Raw genomic sequence first — 13,939 nt, forward strand, 5'->3', positions numbered from 1 at the left:
TAACGTTATATATATATATCTCTAATTATCTATATATATAATTATCTATATAAATATATAATTATATAATTATCTATATAAATATATAATTATATAATTATCTATATAAATATATAATTAAATATATAATTATATATTTTTTATATATATATAATTGTTTTTTGAGGGTCTCACTCTGTTTCCCAGACTGGAGTGCAGTGGTGCAATCATGACTTACTGCAGTTTGACCTCCTGTGCTCAAGTGATCCTCCTGCTTCAGCCCTCCAAGCAGCTAGGACTACAGGCGCACACCACCATGCCAGGATAATTTTTATATTTTTTGTAGAGAGAAGGTTTCGCCATATTGCCCAGGCTGGTCTCGAATTCCTAAGCTCAAGCGATAAACCCACGTTGGCCTCCCAAAGTGCTGAGATTACAGGCATGAGCCACCATGCCTGGCCTCATTTAAATTTTGTATCATGCCAAATATTACGTTGATATCTCTGTCTCCACCACAGAGATGGCCAGGTGCAAGTGTCATATCTCCTATCTGAATGCAGATTAGACAATAGGTCTTTATTTTATCGAGCTTGGTTTTGCCAGAATTCATCCGAGTATCCAGCACACAGAGGAGGTCCTCGTGCTTTAAGGAAAGAGGGTTTCTGTTTTTGTAAAAGGGAATTCCATTTGACCCTATATTTTGAAGGTAAAAAATACAGGAGAACATCGCAAGGAAGCTGAATTAGGCTCCTCTTGATTCTGATCTGAGGCTGCTGATAATTCAGAAATTTGAAGGTGATTATTCTCAGTCTTTATCCTTGGGCCTTTGTTCTTTTAACTATTATTGAAGTCCCATCTTTTAAAATTAATGACCCAGTATGACATTTCAGAGCAGCTAAAATTGATTTGTCTATTTACTTACCTCTTTTAAATGTAAAATAAAATTGCATTTGTGTGTAAAATCCTCCAGCACCAATGAAAATTGTGATTCTACATTTGCTGGGAAATATCTTTATTTGTCCTCTGGGAGATCTTAAACTTTGGTTGCCTTCTATTAAACTTTTATGAGAACAAAACTAGCAATGACTTTTTCTCCAAACAGGTACTTTTTGTTGTTTCAAAGAAAGAACATATTCTTGAAACAGAACTTGTTCTTTTAAACAAATTACTCAGTGTCATTTACAATGAAAAGTGAGGGTGGGGAGGGGTGTGAATAAATTGCAGAATATTAAAAATAGCTCATATTTATGTTTTTTCTGACTTGTCTAAATATTGCCTCAAATATCTTCCCCAGGAGGCCTAAAGTGCTATAATTTAAGTTTTTGCAGAGACAGAGACACACTGTTACCCAGGTTAGTCTCAAACTCCTGGGCTCAAATGATCTTCCTGCCTTGGCCTCCTTAAATTCTAGGATTACAGGTGTGAGCCACTGTGCCCAGCCTAATTCATATTTTTATGGAAAGCATTATTTTCCCTTCACTGTCCTATTTTATTTATTTTTGAGTTGGAATCTTGCTAGGTTGCTGAGGCTGGAGTGCAGTGGTACAATCGTGACTCACGGCAGCCTCAATCTCCTGGGCTCCCAAGGAGCTGGGACTACAGACTTGCGCCAAGTCTGTAGTGATCCTCCTGCCTTAGCCTCCCAAGGAGCTGGGACTACAGACTTGTGCCACCAGACCTGGCTGATTTTTTTAAAAATCTATTTTTAGTAGAGACAAGGTCTGGCCATGTTGCCTGGGCTGGTCTCTTAATTCCTTAGCTCAAGTGATCCTCCAACTTTGGCCTCCCAAAGTGCTGGGATTGCAGGTGTGAGCCACTGCACCCAGCCTAATTCATATTTTATGGAAAGCATTATTCTTCCTTCTCTGTCCTATTTTAAAATATAAGTGCACTGGGAACAGTGATATATTAGGGAAGGCTGATGTGGAGGGGACAGTCCTGGAGTAAGTGCTGGTGGGCAGTGGCAAACTCCATCAGAAAGGTCTCACCCTGCTTTTTGATGGGTCTACCTCTACTCAGCTGTGGGTTTTCATTTGAAATTGAACTACCTGTGGCTCATGCCTGTAATCCCAGCACTTTAGGAGGCTGAGGTGGGCGGATCACCTAAGGTCAGGAGTTCCAGACCAGCCTGGCCAACATGATGAAACCTCGTCTCTACTAAAACTACAAAAATTAGTGGGGCGTGGTGGTGGGTGCCTATAATCCCAGCTACTCTGGAGGCTGACGCAGGAGAAACGCTTCAACTCGGGAGGCAGAGTTTGCAGTGATCCGAGATCACACCACTGCACTCCAGCCTGGGAGACAGAGTGAAACTCCATGTTAAAAAAAAAAAAAAAAAAAAAAGGAAAATAAAAAATTAAATGAAGAAATGAAATTGAACTACCTGCCTAAAACCCAGAAAGGGGGGGAAATAGAGAACGTATTCAGCATTGAGGCTGATGCAGTTAATGCTAAGTCGAGCCATCAATTCTTTTTGACATCATTTTCCTTGATAGTTCTGTTATATTTTCATCCACTAAGTTACTAAAGCTCAGGCTCAGAGGTTGTGGTAGGCAGTCCTGTGGACCCATTTTAGACTTCTGACCTCCAGGACTATGAGATGATACAGTAATGTGGTTTTAAGCCATGAAGTTTGTGGTAATTTGTCACAGCAGCCATAGGAAATGAATGCAGGGGTCATGGGTGATTTCCTCTTTTCCTCATGTCTCATTCCATTCCACCCTCATAGCCTTCCAGTTTGACTCTAGTATCCACTCACTTCTCTTCCCTGCTGTGGCAACATCCTGGCCCACCCTCCTGGGCACAACTGCCCCAGCCTCTTGCCTGGGCTCTCCAACCCATTTTCATGCTGCAGTCTGCCTGACTGCAGGAAAGCACAAATAGGTTTATGAAAACTCCTGCTTTGAAAAACCTTTAATGTTTTGCTATTGCCATTAAAATTAAATCCAAATGTCGTCCTGAGAAGCACCCAGCACTGCATGCTCTAGTCCCTGCCTTCTTCTCCAGCCTTATTGGTGTTCAATGGTGGTTTTGAGGCAGAATGTCTGGGTTCAAATTCTGCTTGTGCCACTTACTCTCTGTAGGACCTTAGACAAATAAACCTCTCTATGCCTCAGTTTCCTCTTCTATAAAGTACCTAATTGGATGTTTGTGAAGATTAAACAAGTTAATCGAAATAAAATGCCTGGCACTGTTCTAAACACAATACAATTGGTAGGAAGCCTTATTCTTACCCATGGTACTGGCAAATCATGAGCACTGAAACATCTGGTGAATGAATGAATGCATCAATGAATGGAAGTAATGTTACATTCACAACTTCTCTCTGTGTTCCATTGCTTCTCTCTCTAGTGTGCAGAATGAATCAGTGTCACAGACACACAGTCAAAATTTAGATAAACCGAGAGACATACAAAGATATACAAACAACAGGATCTAAGATCTGGTTTACTATGAAGAAAGATGGAAATCCTTTGAGGCAATTGCTAAACTCTTGAGGGTGCCTCTAGTAAGCACTGAAGGACACTCAAACTAGCATTCAGACCTAACATTGGTGTATCTAAGAAATATTGATATATATATTTCTAAGCTGTTTTTACCTTTTCTGATTTTTTTTTTTTTTTTTCTGAGACAGAGTCTCGCTCTATCGCCCAGGCTGGAGTGCAGTGGTGGGATATCGGCTCACTGCAACCTCCGCCTCCCATGTTTGAGCGATTCTCTTGCTTCAGCCTCCCGAGTAGCTGGGATTTCAGGCATGTGCCATCATGCCCAGATAGTTTTTGTATTATTATTCTTTTTTTTAGTAGAAACAGAGTTTCACCAAGTTGGCCAGGCTGGTCTTGAACTCCTGGCCTCAAGTGATCTGCATGTCTCAGCCTCCCAAATTGCTGGGATTACAGGTGTGAGCCACCACTCGTGGCCTCCTGAATTTATTTAATAATGTGTAGCCTTCTAACTGAAGAATAATATTCATGACTGTGGTGTTTCCCTAGAAAGGTGTGAACTTGCCAGATGCTAACAGTACTCCATGTCTATGGTATTTACTTTTGGGTATGTCCTACAGAAAGAGAATATTTCCAGTAGGATTTCTGTGCAGTAAACGTCAGTTCCTTTGCAGATAAAGTTTTATTTCCTTTAGGATGGGTGTATATTAAGAGATAATAGAAAATGTCTTGTGTGGGAGAGAGGAGTTTGAGATTGCTTTGGTTGTCTTCACCATGTCCTAAGGGGTTGAACTGGGCATTCTGTCCAGAGTTCTTTCCCCCTTTAGTTTAATGGCCTCAAAGTTCTGTCCTGCTTTCATAGGTACATGCTTCAATAATTGAATTAAGTTTCATGTTCTTAATTTTTTTTGCTAATATATAAAAATGTAATTACTTTTGGGGGGAGGTTGAAGCAGGAAAGTTTACCTTTTAAATGTAGTTGGTATGGTTTGGGTCTTTGTCCCCATTCAAATCTCTCATCAAATTGTAATCTCTAATATTGGAGGTGGGGCCTGGTGGGAAGTGACTGGGTCATGGGGGTGGATTTCCCCTTTAGTGCTGTTCTCCTGATAGTGAGTTGCAGTGAGATCTGGCAATTTACAAGTGCGTAGTACCTCCCCACCACCCCTTTTTCCTGCTCTGGCCATGTCCTGATAGTGAGTTGCAATGAGATCTGGCAATTTACAAGTATGTAGTACCTCCCCACCACCGCTTTTCCTGCTCTGGCCATGTAAGAGGAGCCTACTTCCCCTTCACCTTCCACCATGACTGCAGGTTTCTGGAGGCGTCCCCAGCCATGCTTCCTGTACAGCCTACCGAACCATGAGCCAATTAAACCTCTTTTCTTTATGAATTACCCAGTCTCAAGTATTTCTTTATAGCAGTGTGAGAATGGACTAATACAATACTGTTCTATGCATTATGGCACATACAGAGTTATTTAATCACCACTATAATCAAAACATAGAACAATTCTATCATCTTTCTCTCCCCTCACTATTCTCATGCACTTTTGTAGTAAATACCTCCTCCCATCTTGAGCCCCCTGGCAAGAACTGATCTGTTTTTTGTCTCTGCAGTTTTCCCTTTTTCTTTTCTTTTTTTCTTTTTTGGAGATGGAGTCTCGCCCTGTCGCCCAGGCTGGAGTGCAATGGTGCGATCTCAGCTCACAGCAACCCCTGCCTCCCTGGTTCAATCGCTTCTTCTGCCTCAGCCTCCCGAGTAGCTGGGATTACAGACACCCGCTACCAAGCCCAGCTAATTTTTGTATTTTTTTTGTGGAGATGGGGTTTCACCATGTTGGCCAGGCTGGTCTTGAACTCCTGGCCTCGTGATCCGCCCACCTCGGCCTCCCAAAGTGCTGGGATTACAGGCATGAGCCACTGCGCCCGACCTATAGTTTTGCCTTTTCTGGGTGTCTTATGAATGGAGTCTGTTATATGCAGCCTCTTGAAAGTGGCTTTCTTCACTTGAGACTCAGATGTGTTGCTGTGTGTATCAGAAGTTTGCTCTTTCATATTGTTCAGTAGTATTCCATTGTACGGATATGCTCCAGGTTGTGTACCCATTCATCTGCTGGAAGAAATCTGAGTTATTTCCAGTTTGGAATAATTTGTGACTATACCACTCAATACATTTTAGTGTGACCATAAGTTTTTATTTCTCTCAGGTAAATATCTAGGAGTGGATTGCTGGGCCATAAGGTATATGTATAGCTAGTCTTATCAGATACCAGTAAACTGTTTACCAAAGTGACTGGGCCATCCCACCCACGGTGTATGAGAGTTGCAGTTGCTCTTCATCCTCATCAGCACTTGCTATTTCCAGGTTTTTCAATTTTAGACATTCTAATGGGTATGTAAAGGTATCTCATTGTTGGCCAGGCATGGTGGCTCATGCCTGTAATCCCAACACTTTGGGAGGCTGAGGCGGCAGATCACAAGGTCAGGAGTTCTAAACCAGCCTGGCCAACATAGTGAAACCCTGTCTCTACTAAAAATACAAAAATTAGCCATGTGTGGTGCCACATGCCTGTAATCCCAACTACTCAGAAGGCTGAGGCAGGAGACTGCTTGAACCCGGCAGGCATAGGTTGCAGTGAGCCGAAACATGCCATTGCACTCCAGCCTAGGAAAAAGAGTGAGACTCCATCTTAAAAAAACCAAAAGGTATCTCATTGTTGTATAATTTGTATTCCCCTAGTGATTTTATATATTATATTATATTATATTATATTATTATTTTAGACAAGGTCTCACTCTGTTGTCCAGGCTGGAATGCAGTGGTGTAATCACAGCTCAATGCAGCCTGGACCTCCTGGGTTTGAAGTGTTTCTCCCACTTCAGCCTCCTGAGTAACTGGGAATACAGGTACACACCACCAACCCTGGCTATTAAAAAAAAAAAAATTATAGAGAAAAGGTCTCATTATATTGCTCAGGCTGCTCTCAAACTCCTGGGCTCAAGCAATCCTCCCACCTTCACTTCCCAAAGTGTTGGGATTACAGGCAAGGGCCACCATATCTGGCCTCTTAGTGATTGATGATATTGAGTGTCTTTACATATGTTTGGTTGTTAACCATATAGCTTCTCTTATTATACTTATTTCTTCATATGTGATATATATTTTACATACTATATTTTTGCTGATAGTATATAAAAATAGAAATGATTTATGTATATTAACCTGGTATCCTGAGATCTTCCTAAATTTACTTGTTAGTTCTAGTAGTTTTGTCAGTTCCTATGATTTCTGTGTAAAATCACCATCATGTCATCTTAAAATAGGGACAATTTTACTTCCTTCTGAATTGTTACACTTTCCATATCTTTTTCTTGCTTTGTTAATGGTGATAGATAAATGTTAAGAAGTGGTAAGATGGGGGCATCCTTGCCTTGTTCCTGATATGAGGGTGCGAGTGTTCAATATATTACCATTAAGTCTGATATTGGCTATGGATTTTTCATGAATGCCCTTTACCATATTAAGGAAGTCCCTTCTAATCTTATTTTTTTTGGCAATTTTTGAGTAGGGATTGAATTTTAAGTGGTCTTTCTACATTTATTGTGATGATGACAGTTTTTCTTTTTCAGTTAATATGGTGAATTACATTGATTGGTTTTAGATCATTAAATCCACCTTGTATTCCTTGCATTTGGGATAAACCCAAATTGATCATGATGTATTATTTTTCTATACACTGTTGGATTCAATTTGCTGACATTTTATTAAAGCTTTTTTGTTTCTATGGTCATGTGGTCTATTAAGCTGTACATTAATTTTTTTTTTTTTTGTAATACTGATTTTATTTTATTTGGGTTATGCTGGCCTCAAAAGGAGAGGAAAACTGTTTCCTCCTCCATTTTCTAAACAAACTTTGCACAAGACTGGAGTTCTTTCTTCCTTATATGTTTGATAAATTTGACTACTGAAACCATCTGGGCCTGGAATTCTCTTTGTGGGAAGTCTGTTGAACAACATTCAATTTCTTTAAACATGAAGAGCTATTCAGATTTTTAAATTCTACCCTATTTCAGCTCTGATAAATTGTCTTTTTTATAGAATTGGTGCATTGCATCTACATTGTCAAATTAATTGGCATAAAATTGTTTATAATATCTCCTACTAATGTCTATATGATCTGTAGTAATATCCCTGTTTTCATTTCATTTTCTTGGCCAGTACAGTAGGAATTCTCTTACTTTGTCTCTTTCTCCTCTCTCTCTCTCTCTCTCTCTCTTTCTCCAGTTGGCCTTCCATAGCCATGGGTTCTCCATCGGTGGATTCAACCAGCCATAGGTCAAAATATTAAGTAAGGCTGGGCACAGTGGCTCACATCTGTAATCCCAGCACTTTGGGAGGCTGAGGTGGGTGGGTCACCTGAGGTCAGCAGTTCAAGACCAGCCTGACCAACGTGGTACAACCCTGTCTCTACTAAAAACACAAAACTTAGCCGGGTGTGGTGGCGGGCACCTGTAATCCCAGCTACTTGGGAGGGTGAGGTAGAAGAATCACTTGAAAGTGGAAGGCGGAGGTTTCAGTGAGCTGAGATCGTGTCACTGCACTCCAGCCTGGGTGACAGAGTGAAACTCCATCTCAAAAAAAAAAAAAAAAAAAAAAAAATTAAATAGCAATTAAAAAATACAAAAAAGCAATATAGCATAACAACTGTTTACACAGCATTTATATTATTTCAGGTATTATAAGTAATCTAGAAATGATTTAAAGTATACTACATGTCATGCGCATCCGTGTGAAGAGACCACGAAACAGGCTTTGTGTGAGCAATAAAGCTTTTTAATCACCTGGGTGCAGGCGGGCTGAATCCGAAAAGACAGTCAGCGAAGGGAGATGGGGTGGGGCCATTTTATAGGATTTGGGTAGGTAAAGGAAAATTACGGTCAAAGGGGGTTGTTCTCTGGCGGGCAGGAGTGGGGGGTCACAAGGTGCTCAGTGGGGGAGCTTTTGAGCCAGGATGAGCCAGGAAAAGGAATTTCACAAAGTAATGTCATCAGTGAAGGCAGGAACAGGCCATTTTCACTTCTTCTGTGGTAGAATATGGTCAGTTAAGGCAGGAACCAGCCATCTGGGTGTGTACGTGCAGGTCACAGGGGATATGATGGCTTAGCTTTGCCTCAGAGGCTTGACATTCTTATCTTCTTATATTAATAAGAAAAATTAAAATAGTGTTGGGGCGGTGAAAATTTTTGGGGGGTGGTATGGAGAGATAATGGGCAATGTTTCTCAGGGCTGCTTCAAGAGGGATTAGGGGCGGCGTGGGAACCTAGAGTGGGAGAGATTAAGCTGAAGGAAGATTTTGTGGTAAGAGACGATACTGTGGGGTTGTTAGAAGGAGCATTTGTCATATAGAATGATTGGTGATGGCCTGGATGTGGTTTTGTCTAAATTGAAAAACTAAATGGAAGACACAAGGTACGAATAAGAGGAGAAAAAACAGGTATTAAAGGACTAAGAATTGGGAGGACCTAGGACATCCAATTAGAGGGAGTCTAAGGGGGTTCAGTGTAACTACTTGCTTGGTTGGTGACTTTTTAGGCTCTATCCAAGTTTTTGGGGTGCAGTTCAAGTTGGGCTGGTGTCTGGAATGAGACTGGGACCTAATAAAGAGGAGTGTCCACACAGGAGCTCAAATGGGCTGGAACCTATAGTGTTCTGAGGACAGGCTTGAATTCTGAGAAGGGAAAGTGGTAAAAGTATTGTCCAGTCCTTTTTAAGTTGGTGACTGAGCTTGGTGAGGTGTGTTTTTAAAAGACCATTAGTCCATTCTACTTTTCCTGAAGATTGAGGATGGTAAAGGATATAAAGGTTTCACTGAATACCAAGAGCCTGAAAAACTGCTTGGGTGATTTGACTAATAAAGGCCGGTCTGCTATTGGACTATATAGAGGTGGGAAGGCCAAACTGAGGAATTATGTCTGACAGAAGGGAAGAAATGACTGCAGTGGCCTTCTCAGACCCTGTGGGAAAGGCCTCTACCTATCCAGTGAAAGTGTCAACCTAGACCAAGAGTATTTTAGTTTCCTGACTGGAGGCATGTGAGTAAAGTCAATTTGCCAGTCCTGGGCGGGGGGGGGGGAAACCTTGAGCTTGATGTGTAGGGAAGGGAAGGGGCTTGGGATATTCTTGAGGAGTAGTAGAATAGCAGGTGGAACACTGAGAAGTGATTTCCTTGAGGATAGATTTCCATGATGGAAAGGAAATGAGAGGTTCTAAGAGACGGGCTAGCGGCTTGTAACCTACATGCAGGAGGTTACGAAATGACGACAGAGTAGAATGGGCCTGTGAGGGGGAAGGAGATATTTTCCTTGGTCTAAGAACCATTTGCCTTGTGTGGGAAGAGATTGATAGGTGGAAGTTTCAGCAGGGGAGTAGGTGGGGGTGACTAATGTGAAAGATAAAAACTGACTGTGAGGGACAGAAGTTGGAATTCTAGCTGCTTTTTTAGCTAACTTATCAGCATAAGCATTTTCCTGAGCGATGGGATCTGATGCCTTTTGATGGCCCTTGCAGTGAATGACTCTAGCTTCCTTTGGGAGTAAAGCGGCTTTGAGAAGCGTCTTTATTAAAGAGGCATTAATGATGGAGGACCTTTGCATAGTGTGGAAATCTCTTTCAGCCTATATAACAGCATGGTGGTGCAGAATATGGAAGGCATATTTAGTCAGTATAAATACTGACGCGTGGTCCTTTTGCAAGAGTGAGAGCCTGAGTTAAGGCAACTAGGGCTTGCTGAGAGGTAGTGGAGGGTGGCAGAGCAGTAGCCTCAATGATAGATGAGGAAGATACTATCAGAGAGAGGTAGTCATAAGGGTCAGGTGTGGTATCTGGAATAATGTGAGAGGCCGGACTGAAGTCCGGGCCAGGAACAAGGGTAATTGTTTGAGACTCAACAAAGAGTGAGTATAGCTGAAGGAGTCAGGGAGCAGAAAGTATATGCATCACATGGGAGGAAGAAAATAGATTTTGGAAGTTATGAGAACTGTAGAGAGTGAGTTGAGCATAGTTTGTGATTTTTAGGCCTCTAAAAGTATTAAGGCAGCGGCAGCCGCTGCCCACAGATATGAGGGCTAGGCTAAAACAGTAAGTTCAAGTTGTTTGGACAGAAAGGCTACAGGATGTGGTCCTGGCTCTTGTGTAAGAATTCTGACCTTACTAACTATGCCTAGGAAGGAAAGGAGTTGTTTTATAGAAGGGATTGGGGTTAGGGAGATTCGCTGGACACGATCAGCAGGGAAAGCACATGTGTTTTTATGAGAATTATGCTGAGATAGGTGACAGATGAGGAAGAAATTTGGGCTTGACTGAAGTAATGGGGGCTGTCTGTAAATCCTTGCGGCAGTACAGCCCAGGTAATTTGCTGAGCCTGATGGGTGTCAGGGTCAGTCCAAGTGAAAGTGAAGAGAGGCTGGGATGAGTGGTGCAAAGGAATAGTAAAGAAAGTTATGTTTGAGATCTAGAACAGAATAATGAATAATGGGTTGTGGAGGAAGGTATTGAGTATAGGAGAGTATATGGGTTTGGCACCATGGGGTGGATAGGCAAAACAATTTGATTGATAAGGCGCAGATCCTGAACTAACCTGTAAGCCTTGTCTGGTTTTAGGACAGGTAAAATGGGGGAATTGTAAGGGGAGTTTACAGGCTTTAAAAAGCCATGCTCTAACAGGTGAGTGATAACAGGCTTTAATCCTTTTAAAGCATGCTGTGGGATGCGATATTGGCGTTGAGTGGGGTAAGGGTGATTAAGTTTTAATGAGATGGTAAGGGGTGCATGATTAGTCTCTAAGGAGGAAGTAGAGGTATCCGATACTTGTGGGTTAAGGTGGGAAGACACAAGGGAGGATGCGAAGGAGGCTTTGAACTGGGGGAAAAGGCGGCAATGAGGTGTGGCTGTAACCTAGGAATAGTCAGGAAAGCAGATAATTTAGTTAAAATGTCTTGGCCTAATAAGGGAACCGGGCAGGTGGGGATAACTAAAAAGAGTGCATTAAAGAATGTTGTCCAAGTTGGCACCAGAGTTGGGGAGTTATAAGAGGTTTAGAAACTTGGCTGTCAATACCCACAACAGTTATGGAGGCAAGGGAAACAGGCCTTTGAAAAGAAGGTAATGTGAAGTGGGTAGCCTCGGTATTGATTAAGAAGGGTACAGGCCGGGCGCGGTGGCTCAAGCCTGTAATCCCAGCACTTTGGGAGGCCGAGATGGGCGGATCACGAGGTCAGGAGATCGAGAGACGATCCCGGCTAACACGGTGAAACCCCGTCTCTACTAAAAAATACAAAAAAATAGCCGGGCGAGGTGGCGGGCGCCTGTAGTCCCAGCTACTCAGGAGGCTGAGGCAGGAGAATGGCGTGAACCCGGGAGGCGGAGCTTGCAGTGAGCTGAAATCCGGCCACTGCACTCCAGCCTGGGTGACAGAGCAAGACTCCGTCTCAAAAAAAAAAAAAAAAAAAAAAAAAAAAAAAAAAAAAAAAAAAAAAAGAAGGGTACAGATATACCTTCCACTGTGACAGTCACCTAGAGTGTCTGGGATGGTCCTGTAGGCTTCCGAGGTGATCGGGCAGTGTCAGTCTTCAGCTGCTAAGTCGAGAAGATCTGGGAAGGAGTCAAGAGAGCCTTGGGCTAGAGTTCCAGGGGCTCTGGAAGTGGCTGCCAGGTGAGTTGAACAGTCCTATTTTCAGTGGGGTCTTGCACAGATGGGACATGGTTTAGGAGGAATCCTGGACTGAGGACATTCCTTGGCCTAGTGGCCAGATTTCTGGCACTTGAAGCAAGCTCCTGGGGGAGGATGTTCTGGAGGAATCTCTGGCAGCTGCAGCTCAGGCGTTTGGAGTTCTTGTGTGCTGGAGATGTGACTGGGGTTTCTCTCACAGTGGAAGCAAGGAATTGCAACTCAGATATACATTGCTACTTGGCTGCCTCTACTTTATTATTGTACACCTTGAAGGCGAGGTTAATTAAGTCCTGTTGTGGGGTTTGAAGGCGGGAGTTTAATTTTTTGGGTTTTATTTAATGTCGGGAGCAGATTGGGTAATAAAATATATACTGAGAATAAGACGGCCTTTTGGCCTTTTAGGGTCTAGGGCTGTAAAGTGTCTCAGGGTTGAAGGTTGCTGCTAAACGAGTCATGAACTGGGCTGGGTTTTTCATATTTGATGAAAAAGAGCCTAAACGCTAACTGATTTGGGAGAGGTCGGATAAAGAAAAAGGAGCATTAACCTTGACTATGTCTTTAGCTCTAGTCACCTTTTTAAGAGGAAATTGCTGGGCAGGTGGGGGAGGGCTAGTCGAGGAACGAAACTGTAAGCTAGACAGGGTGTGAGGATGGGAGGTGATAAAAGGATTATAGGGTAGGGGAGCAGAGGCTGATGAAATATTGGGACCTAGCTCAGCCTGGCGAGGACAGGAGAGGTCAGATGGGTCTGTAGAAAAGGAAGATTAGAAAGACTCAGCGACACTTGGGGTTGGGACTGAGGGGACAAGCGGGAGGGAAAGAAGGAAGATTTGGAACGATCTGCATTGGTAACAGAGACTAAGGAGGGACTGATGTGTAAAAGAATGCCTGGACATCAGGCACCTCAGACTGTTTGCCCATTTTATGACAAGAATTATTTAGATCTTATAGGATGGAAAAATCGAAAGTGCCGTTTTCTGGCTATTTGAAATTACCGTTGAGTTTGTATTGGGGTCAAGCCGCACTGTAGAAGAAAAAAAGGCATTTAGGTTTTAGGTCAGGTGTGAGTTGAAGAGGTTTTAAGTTCTTGAGAACACAGGCTAAGGGAGAAGAAGGAGGAATGGAGGGTGGAAGGTGAAGGAGGCAAGCCTAGAGAAAAGAGAGAGTAGAGACACGGAGAGAAGGAGTTGGGGGGGGGTTCTTGCCCTCCAGAAAAGTGGGAAAGGGGTCAAGACATGGAGAGAAGGGGTCAGGAGGTTCTTGCCCTCCATAAGAGCGGGAAAGGGGTCGAGACATGGACATAAGGGGTCAGGGGGTTCTCGCCCTTCAGAAAAGTGGGAAAGGGGTCGGGAGGTTCTTGCCTCCCAGAAACGCAGAGGATGGGTAGAGACAGGGAGAGAAGGGGTTGGGGGGGGTTCTTGCCCCCCAGAAAAGTTGCACTTGCCACTAAGGGTGAAGGACCAAGGCAGGCATCCCTACATGGTCAAACACCTCTGAAATGTAGGTGAATAATCGGGCAGGCATCCCCGTGTGATTTAAACACCAAGGGAAGACTGTCTTCCAGAGTCCGTGACTGGCGCCGGAGTTTTGGGTCCATGGATAAAAAAGTGTCTCGTCTCTACTAGAAAAGGAAAGGAACTGAAGTTAAGAGAAGGGAGAGATTGAAGTATGGCGCCAAGATTGAAAGGAGAAAGAGGTTGAGGGATAGTGAGAGAGGTCAGAGAAGAGAGCAAAAAGAGGCCGCTTACCGGATTTAAAATTGGTGAGATGTTCCTTGGGCTGGTCG

Source organism: Macaca mulatta, chromosome 2, assembly GCF_049350105.2.
Source record: "Macaca mulatta isolate MMU2019108-1 chromosome 2, T2T-MMU8v2.0, whole genome shotgun sequence".
Taxonomy (NCBI): Eukaryota; Metazoa; Chordata; class Mammalia; order Primates; family Cercopithecidae; genus Macaca; species Macaca mulatta.